We start from the raw sequence: 10,926 nt of genomic DNA, 5'->3' as shown, positions 1-10,926 counted from the left end.
TCAGGTACCCTGCTGGGGTAATAGGCTGGCCAAAGGAGGAGATAGAAGCCACTGACATAAAGACAAGAAAGCTCCTTACCATGCATGGAGGGTTTCACCCCAAGTCCAGCACCCTGAGGCTGTACGCTAAGCGGAAGGAAGGGGGCCGGGGACTGGTGAGTGTCAGCACCACAGTCCAGGATGAGACAATGAACATCCAAGAATACATTGGGAAGATGGCCCCAACTGACCGAGTGCTCAGTGAATACCTCAGGCAGCAGAAACCCAAGAAAGAGGAGGGAGACGAGGAACCATCATGGAAGGACAGGCCCCTGCACGGTATGTACCACCGGCAGATAGAGGAGGTGGCTGATATCCAGAAATCCTACCAGTGGCTGGACAAAGCTGGACTGAAAGACAGCACAGAGGCACTAATCATGGCAGCACAAGAACAAGCTCTGAGTACAAGATCCATAGAGGCTGGGGTCTATCACACCAGGCAAGACCCCAGGTGCAGGCTGTGTAAAGATGCCCCAGAGACAATCCAGCACATAACAGCAGGGTGCAAGATGCTAGCAGGCAAGGCATACATGGAACGCCATAACCAAGTGGCCGGCATAGTGTACAGGAACATCTGTGCCGAGTATAATCTGGAAGTCCCGAGGTCAAAATGGGAGATGCCCCCAAGGGTGGTGGAGAATGACCGAGCTAAGATCCTGTGGGACTTCCAGATACAGACGGACAAAATGGTGGTGGCTAACCAACCGGACATAGTGGTGGTAGACAAACAGAAGAAGACGGCCGTAGTGATCGATGTAGCGGTTCCGAATGACAGCAATATCAGGAAGAAGGAACACGAGAAGCTGGAGAAATACCAAGGGCTCAGAGAAGAGCTCGAGAGGATGTGGAGGGTGAAGGTAACGGTGGTCCCCGTGGTAATCGGAGCACTAGGTGCGGTGACTCCCAAGCTAGGCGAGTGGCTCCAGCAGATCCCGGGAATAACATCGGAGATCTCTGTCCAGAAGAGCGCAGTCCTGGGAACAGCTAAGATACTGCGCAGGACCCTCAAGCTCCCAGGCCTCTGGTAGAGGACCCGAGCTTGAAGGATAAACCGCCCGCAGGGGCGTGCTGGGTGTTTTGTGTTTTTTATATATAAATAAAAGCAAAAAATTCACAAGTTTGTCTTTGTTGCTTCTGTATGTGTATCAGTTGTTATCTTATTGACACAGTTTTATAAAGCTTGATTTTGATTTGATTCATTTAATTTGTGTCTCCCTTCTCACCTTCTTTTCCCTACATGTAACACCAGTTCGTGACTTTACAAAAATTACTTTATATGAACTTGGATGTAAATTATAGTACAGAAATAAACAGAATGACTTTTTCCTAATGATTATTAAAATGTAGGCAGATTATTGGAAAGCAAGTGTTTCAAAGGAAAAGAAATCAATGAGGTGAGTATTTCATAGTTTCTGGCAGGGTCACTCCAAAGATAGAAGACATTTTATATATACAGCACCAGATCATCAGTTGCCTAAAAGGCGCTTTCATCAGAATCAGAATACTTTATTGATCCCTAGGGGAAATTATTTTTCGTTACAGTGCTCCAGTATAAACAAACAGTAAAAAAGACAGACAATACACAACAAATGTTACGTAAAGCAGTCTCACTCCGGTTCTTTTTATTCCTCCGGCATCCAGAGATGGCACCGACTCAGTAGTCATTTTACAAAAACCTTTATTCATCTTCAGTTACGCATGCATCTTCTAGAAGAGGAGATGTGCAAGGCCGGTGTTCCTCTGCAGATCTTCACTTCTTTGTTACAACCAGTTTTATAGAAGCGACCCCATCATAAAACCCCCATGGTGTGTTGCAAACTCTGTGTTTGTGTGTCTATGTAAGTGCACGTGAGTTACTGTGATTGTAGATGTGTGTGCACCGTAACAGTTCATGCACTGTGTGTCTCTGTGTATGTGTCACGGCGGGGTGCGCCGGTGTGTTTTTTGAAACAGGACCCAAAAGCAGAGGTGGACGAGGTGTTGCAGGTTTAAACAAAAAGTGATCCTTTATTTGGATGATTGCAGGGTTTAAACAAGGAACCCTAAGCAAACCAAAGAAACACTAAGAACAAATACTAAGAAGTTCTATGACTATGACTATGGTGGGGATAACAGACGACCCGACAATGACATGCAGAAAACAGAGGGCTTAAATACATACACGAGGTGATCAGGGGAAGTGGAGACACATGGGGGAACAGCTGACTGACATAAACCTAAATGACAGGACCAGGGGCCCGTTCTTCGTACCTCGCTAAGTAGGTTAGCCGGATTAGATTGTTGACGATTTCGCGTGATCCTGGATCAGTCGGTTCCCCGAAGCTCATCCGGGACTTGCTGTCATAGCAACAGATCCGTAAGCGTAAACCTGCTCGGGAGCAGGCTTACTTTATGTAAACAGGATTAGATCGCGGCCACGCAGGTATGTCCGCTTCATTTATACGAAAGCAACAGCGATATTTTTCCACTGTTTCACCATAAATAAATATTATCAATGTAACTAAAGATAATGCAGCACTTGATCCTTTTATTGATGTCACACAGATACATACAGGTCATTTCCTAAAAAAGGGAAATGAACTATTAACATTCTATTACATGTATGTGATCATTACAGATGTAATTCATATTTCAGAGTAGTAATTGTAAATTACTTCGTGTAATCAAGATGAGAGACCACGGCTATAAAAGCGAAGGTGGATTTGGGAAGCCTGTCGCAGCCATGTCCTGTCCGTATACGCGACCAACCCATTGCGGAAGGTGCAAGATTGATAAGGAGAGTCCTCAGAATTCAGCGTATATTGCGGGACAGACAGGATCCTTTAGCTCAGCGCGACAGTGTGCTCATAGAGAGATATCGATTTTCCCGTGAGGGTATTATTTACTTAACCAACTTGTTGACGAGGGGGTGCAGGACCACCACCTGTCTTTTTTTGCTCTGCCCTTTTCTTGGTTGCTGTTATGAACAAACTAACAGAGTATTACAGGCCAGTATTACCTTGCCAAGAGACGCAAAGCAATCTAAGAGATAAATATTACCATTCTGTAGAATACTCCTGTATTCCACTTTTACTTGTTCCCATGTTCTTGTGGGTCCTGTTGTGGCTCTAATGTGAAAGGGGATATAATATAACATATTATAATATAATATAATGCCATATGATATTGGACAATATAGTGTCATATGATAGATCTACCCTACCGCCTACTGGTGTTGGCCAGAGGGGCCGATGGCGCGATATGGCAGCCTGGCTACAACCGTAGCTGCCTCCACCAGTGTGTGAATGTGGGAGTGAATGAATAGTGGTATCGTAAAGCGCTTTGGGTGCCTTGGAAAGCGCTATATAAATCCAATCCATTATTATTATTATTATTAAATTACCTACGAGTTTGATTTGTCAGCAACTTTCTGCCAGCCCTCTCTCCTTGCTTTTGCAGCCTTTGCAGTGTTCTCTTGCGTTTTAATTAAACTCTGAAACTCCTGAAATCCCTCACTCATGAGTTCTTGCTCTGCTGCCGGAAAATACCGAGCACGCCCCTTCGACATTTTCGCCGACCAATCAGCGGGTTGCCGATCAATGTTTCTACTATCGATGCGTAGCCCCTTTTACGACACCCAGTGATGTCACATTCCTGCGTCCAGCTGTAGTAATCGTCAACAGCAGGTGTGTTCGGGGAACCGGATTAGCGAGCTCACGGTTAGCGCGATGATTTGATCTTGGATGTGTCATTTGATCTTGGATGTAGTAAGCGACGTACGAAGAACGGGCCCCAGAAGGAGGAAAACTAAATACAATGAACAAAGAACACATGACACTGTCAGAATAAAACAGGAAACACTAAAACTAGACATGACAACACAACTTAACAGACCTAATACGTGATGAATAATACAAGAACCCAGAACCTAGAAAACCAAGGGAACAATAATAAATAACAGGTTAAACTAAAGCTAGATAGGAAATGACACAAAACCCAATCACATATCAAAAATGAGACAAATACAAAAATGAACTCAGAGCGCTGGGTCAGAGACCCAGCCTGTGACAGTATGTGACTTCCTGCCGGTCATAAAAGTAATCTCCTCACCCACGCTACACCAAATTCCTCTACACAACATACAAAACAGAGTTAACAGGTTACAAGCACTGAGACCCCCACTCTGCATCCACTGGGCCAGTGGCCTCTTGTTGTCTTACATTTACAGATAAGCATGTGGAGAGTCTCCTGCAAACCTACTTCTAAGTTATAACAATTTTGAACTTTATTAAAGGTACAAGTATCAGCATCCCCCGACGGTAGCTTCCTGTCTCCTTTTATGACAGGCAGACCCCCGGTGTTCGTAAATTCCTTTCCCTCTAAACAATTACACACACTCTCAGGCCTATAACTAAACCAAACTGAAACCCACAGACAAATCCTTCCCTATTCCTCTGATCTACTGCTGGACCCTCTTATCTAAGCAAATTTAACACATTATATTGTATTAATTGTTTTCTTGTACTCACAAACCCCTCTTTTGATCTGCCCCATGGCAGATCAACACTACTCTAAATCTGTTAACACAATTTGTTCACAGAGCCTCTCCCCATTTCCCAAAAGTGGCATCATGGCATCTGCATTTGGTTTTCTCCACCGTGACCTGTGATGTTAGAGTCGCTGGAGTGATTTGATGTCTGTCCTTCTATCTTCCGAGTTGGGTGATTCTCTGCTCCTCTACTTTCTTCAACTTCCGGGGTGGACTACCCTTCAGTCGTTGCATGGATCAGGGATTTATTCTGTCCCTGGGCTGGGATCAATGTATGGTTATTAGTTGAGTCCCCCTTTTTGGCCAAGAGCCTTCCAGACCTCCTAGGCTCTTCCGCCACAGAACACTAGCTCCCATGGTGCCAGATCTCACTTTTCCCTTTCAGCTGGACTGGGTGTGGGATCCTCTCCACCTCCTTGAATTCTCTGGTCCAGCTTGGGCCCAACCTCTTATTCTTCAGCCCTTTCCAACAGACCCCAGTCGCCTCTGGCACTGCATGCTCCTGGTGTCTGTACTGCTTTACAGAACCATAACTCCATCGGTCCACCTGTAACTGAAAAATGACACTCCCCAGAAAACCCTCTTTTGGCACATGGACCTCGCCATGCGTCAACTCCACACAATTAGAGATGCACAATAAAGTTGCACCATCTCTCAAAAGGTTCCCAGGGCTTCTCCCTTGGAGTAACTTTACTCCCAGCCTGTAACCCTGTCATAAGAAAACATTAGCCAGTGGTTAAATGTTAAGCTTGTTTAACTCCCAGCTCCACCTGGAGCCTGTATCCTGGAAGACAAATCTATAAGTTGCATCAAACTTCACATTTGCAAACAACTGTATCATAAGAGCAATAAAGTATTCAGCATAAAAGACAAGTATCATGTGCAGGTTTTCTCAAATCATTAAACCCACTACTGTTGCCATAATTTGCCCTAAATCATGAATCATCCCCATTTGATCCACATTGTACTCAGTGACTCTCCTTAAGCAATGTCACTCCACTCATTTATCACTATGAGCTCAATTGTGGTCAGATAATGAGCCCAACATTAAACTATTCCATAAACACTGCATCTCTTATTTGTTTTCTCATGTCACTTGTCTGTCTGCTGAATCCTCTACATGCACTCTTAGAGAAAACAAACATTAGCAAAACACACATGGATCATCAGGGTGGTCAGGCACAGGTCGACAGGTTCCAGAGGTGCTGTAAAAGGTCATAAAGTTAACCCTGCTGTAAAAAGAGTGACACTGGTTTCAACACAGGATGTGTCTCACACTATATTCACATTTTCCCAACAACACAGTGTAATAGCATAATCAACATATAGCCAGTAAACACAGTTCCCTTGACACATAAACCCAATAATCCTGTGGTAGAAAAAACATTAACTGTTACGTCCCCTGGCTAGTCTAGGGGGTTGAAGGGACGAACATAAAGGTGGATAGAGAAGGAGGAGCCAAGATGGTAATTTTAGAAAGTTTATTTAATACTGGTGATGGGATCAGACTGAGGTATAACGTCAGGGAGAGCCAAGGCCAACATAACAAACAAAACATCCCTGATGTTGAAATAAAAGAAACTTACCTAACTCCAAAGAAACAAAATATACAACCTATAACCATAACCTACCTAACAACACATAAACAGGAGAAAACAGGGTGTCAAAGGCAGCTCTCCCCTACAAGCAGTCCGAACATGAAACAACAATGCTCACACAAGATACAAAGGCATGCAAGCCTGCACAAGTATGGCAACCAAGTATGGCAACCAAAATGGCCAGAGGGCCCAGAAGCACAGCTCCACAGGCCTTAAGTAGTGCTCTGCTGATTACCAATTAGCCGGACTCTGCGCAGCATTCAATCAGGACAGAGGAGGTGGAGCCTGGACAAAACAAAGGGTTAGTAGGGAGAAGAGACATCCTCCTGGGGGATGTAGGGATGTAACATTAACCATTAGTGTGTCCACATATCAAATCACATGATTAACCCTCTGCTGTGGAAAAAGTAATGTAAATGTTAGCGCTGCGCAGGTGTATACACATTTTCTCACAGTGACCTCTGTCAGCAACACAAGCCCATGAATAACACAATGCTGGTACTGTCACGGCGGGGTGCGCCGGTGTGAGGAAAGAGGTAGACCCAGATGCAGACACGATGGAGACAAAACATAGTTTCAAAAACAAAGCAAGCCTTTATTGGCTGATTGCAGAAGAAAAACAAGGAACCAGGGAAACGAAGGAGGCTATGAACACTGTGTTAACAAAAAAGGCTGTGACACTCAGTGAAAAACTATGACAAACTATGAACACTGAGTAAACTAGAAAACACAGAGACACAATGGCGTAAACCTATGAAAACTGTGGTGAGGTTAACAGACGATCTGACACTGACTGAGTGGAACACACAGACTAAATACACATAAGGAATGATCAAAGGAAGTAGAATCACATGGGGAAAACAGCTGACAACAATTAACATAATGACAGGACACGTGAAACTAAACATAACACAAAACTCTTTCAAAATAAAACAGGAAACATAAGGAGATCCAGACATGACTTGAACTTGACAAACAAAGAAAACTTGGGCATGAAACATGGCAGAATGTAACTAGATAAACTGAAATGAAACTAGACTAAAAAGAATAACAAAACACCAAGAAACTCAGAATACTGGGTCACATGACCCAGGGCCATGACAGGTAAATTCACAGACACGGAAAGTGGCTATTAAAAGGTTAAGTCGGCATGGCCCAAAGCTCATGCAACCTAGGATGTTGCTGTTATCTTTCTGCTCCTGTAAAAAGAAACACACATTCTGTGTCTTGTGAGATCTTTAGAACCATTTATTAAGAAATGTATGCAAAGGCATACTGGATGGTTAGGTGCTTGATTTTATGGACCTGTAAAAAATTCAAAGATTAAGAGTCAAGCCGAGTTTTATTGTCATACCAACAATATACACTCAAGTATACAGTGGGACCGAATATCATCCTCCTGGATCAAAGGTGGAAAGTGTAAAAATAAAAATAAATATTCAAATATACATGTGTACAACTATACTGAAATAAGATAAACTAAGAATACATACAATGTATTGTCGTTGAATAGAAATAGAATAATAAAGATAATAAAGGTTATCTTATCTTAATAAGAATAGAAAAGAATGAGAATAAATAAATACAATAATACACAGACAGAGTGGAACAGTGCAATACAGAATAGTGCAAGTATTGGAAGTGAAGGGAAAGTGTTATGTAGTCCAAGAAGTGTGTGAAGAAGAGAATCCAGTGTGGAGGATTCAGCATTTGTTGTTCAGTGATTTTTAATAATAATTCAGTGTTCAGGAGCTGGACTGTTTGGGGGAAAAGCTATTCTCGTTGTCCTGCTCCTGATGCTGCAGAGTTGTCTTCTGGATGGAAGCGGAGTAAACAGTTGGTGGGAGGGGTGATATGGGTCAGAGTATGGCCATGTATGCTCCATACACAGTACCTCAGTCTTTTGAGCTCTGTTTTAGTGACAGCCCTGTGGTAGCCCTGACATCACATCTGATGAAAACCCTCGAGAGGTTGGTTCTAAACCATCTGCGCCCCCTGGTGAGGTCTTCATTGGATCGGCTGCAGTTTGCTTACCAACCTGGCATTGGGGTGGAGGACGCCATCATCTACCTCCTGCACCGAGCTCTGACTCACCTGGAGAAGCCTGGGAGCACTGTGAGGATCATGTTCTTTGATTTCTCCAGTGCTTTCAATACCATCCAGTCACGACTTCTGAGGGACAAGCTGGAGCTATCGGGAGTGGACCACCACATGTCCCAGTGGATACTGGACAGAACGCCCACAGTATGTGAGGTCACAGGGCTGTGTCTTTGATACGCTGGTCTGCAGTACGGGGGCCCCACAGGGAACTGTGCTGGCACCGTTCCTCTTCACCCTCTACACCGCAGACTTCTCCATCAACTTCTCACGCTGCCATCTACAGAAGTTCTCTGATGACTCTGCCACAGTCTGTGAGGATGACTCAGAGTACAGACAGTGGACTCTGGACTTTGTGGACTGGTGTCAGCAGAACCACCTGCTGATCAACACTGGGAAAGCCAAGGAGTTGGTGGTGGACTTCCGGAGACGCAGACCCACCACACTGACACCGGTGAACATCCAGGGAGTGGACATTGAGATAGTGGACTCTTATAGGTACCTGGGTGTTCACCTGAATAATAAACTGGACTGGAGCCACAACACTGATGCTCTTTACAGGAAGGGTCAGAGCAGACTCTACCTGCTGAGGCAGCTGAGGTCATTTGGAGTCCAGGGAGCGCTTTTAAAGACCTTCTATGACTCTGTGGTGGCATCTGTCATTTTTTACAGTGTGGTATGTTGAAGCAGCAGTTTATCGGCAGCTGAGAGGAAGAGGTTGGATAAACTCATCAGGAAGGCCAGCTCTGTGCTGGGATGCACCCTGGACCCAGTGCAGGTGGTGGGAGACAGAAGGACTCTGGCCAAAATAACATCTCTGATGGACAGAGTCTCCCACCCCATGCATGTAAATGTTGCTGAACTGCAGAGCTGCTTCAGTGACAGACTGCTGCATCCTCGATGCATGAAGGAGCGTTTCCGCAGGTCCTTCCTCCCTGCAGCTGTCAGACTACAATCAGAACTGCTCCCAACAAACACAGATGTTTACATCAATGCTGTAGCTACTTCTACTGTTATAACTGCACATTACTTTTCTCAGCTTATATATACACTAACTTATTGGAAGTTACATGTCTACTTTTTAATGCACAGGTACAATACACAAGCTGCACTTTTCTAATTATTCTAAATATTCTTAACTATTTGAACATCTTTCAGTATCCTGCTCTGTTTGCACACTACAACTTGGGTTTGCCATTTATCTGTACTCTAACTGAACAGTACTCTGCTTTGGTAACTATTGTCCATGATGTAAATATGTAAAAATTGTGTTTTCTGTTCTGTGTCCTGTTTTTTTTTGTATATGTGTGTTTTTTTGCTGCTGTTAGAACCAAATTTCCCCTTGTGGGACAATTAAAGGACTATTCTATTCTATATTTCATGAATAACGTTTAAGAATGAGTTCTCTGAAAATGGAAGCACTCCATAGTGCAAAGCATCAACTAATGAAGCAACGTGTTGCTTCACACCAAGGTCCTGAGCATGCAGTTGCTATTCTATTCTTTTGGAATCTGCATGTTTTTACTTTTTTCACATTAAAAAGCTGCTGGATTTATTAAACAGGCTCAGCATCAGTTTGCGACTTAGTGGTGAAGAGGAGTATTTTTGCAGCTGGGTTTGGCATATGTATCTTTAAGATTTTCACTTTCAGGAGAAAAATATTTAAATGAGTAAGGCAAATGTGAATTGAAAAGATTGTGGCACACAATTTACTGTGAATTGCATGAAATCTAACACTAAAAAAAATCATGTGTTATGCCTTATGAGTATGTAATCTGCACAGTGCCAAAACTTTGGTTTTGTCCTGAAACTCTTCCTGCGTAGTGCTCAAAGGTGAGCCCACTTACTGGCCCTCAATAACACTGTTTTCATGAAATAGAGCAGAAATGAACTCAAATGAGCTTCTTTTTCTTGGCTCTGTTTGTGCTGACACAGCTCTCCTCTGGATAAATCTGCAGCTGAGTCTTGGGCCTTCAGAACCCTTTGCACAGTGTTCTGTGATTTCTATCAGAAAAGTTATACTGTAACTGACTGCATCTTTGTATATAATTTACAGCGCATTGTTGGATTATCCTGCAATTGTGGCATCCCAATAATTTGCCCTGTTCCAATCTGTCCCATAGCATATAAACAAATAAACAAATCTTATTTTCTTATATTTACCTGCTGTGTAGCTCTTTTCTTTCCTTTCTCTTCCTGTTCAGGATTTATGTGACTGCACTAAAATTTCCTCCATCCATCACTTATTCTAGCTGACCTGCACTAAAATAAAAATAATCCTAAAGCAAAGGACATTACTAATGAACACTGATTATACAGAACAATAAACACACATTTCTTAGTTAATAAAGATCACCTTCTTGAGCTTATATAGTGTTCTAGCTTCTTCAGCATTTATTCTGCAGTGTGACGTTCAGAGTCCAGCTGAGAGTTTAACAGACTGTTGTTAAAACATACAAATATATCAGCAGTTTATGGGTGAAACGGAAAATGCAGTTACAATTTACATGATCACCACAGCTTTCTTTATTATGTCCATGGCTTTTATGAATGGTCGGATTACCAATCCGAATTGCAGTCAGCAATGAATTATGGGACGGCATTTTCTCTTCCCCTTACATAAAGGATGTATCCTACGCGAAAGGAAGCAAAGGAAGCATTGAA

This window comes from Aulonocara stuartgranti (assembly GCF_965226115.1).
Source record: "Aulonocara stuartgranti genome assembly, chromosome: 12".
Classification (NCBI taxonomy): Eukaryota; Metazoa; Chordata; class Actinopteri; order Cichliformes; family Cichlidae; genus Aulonocara; species Aulonocara stuartgranti.
Note: the sequence above shows the minus strand (reverse complement) of the source record.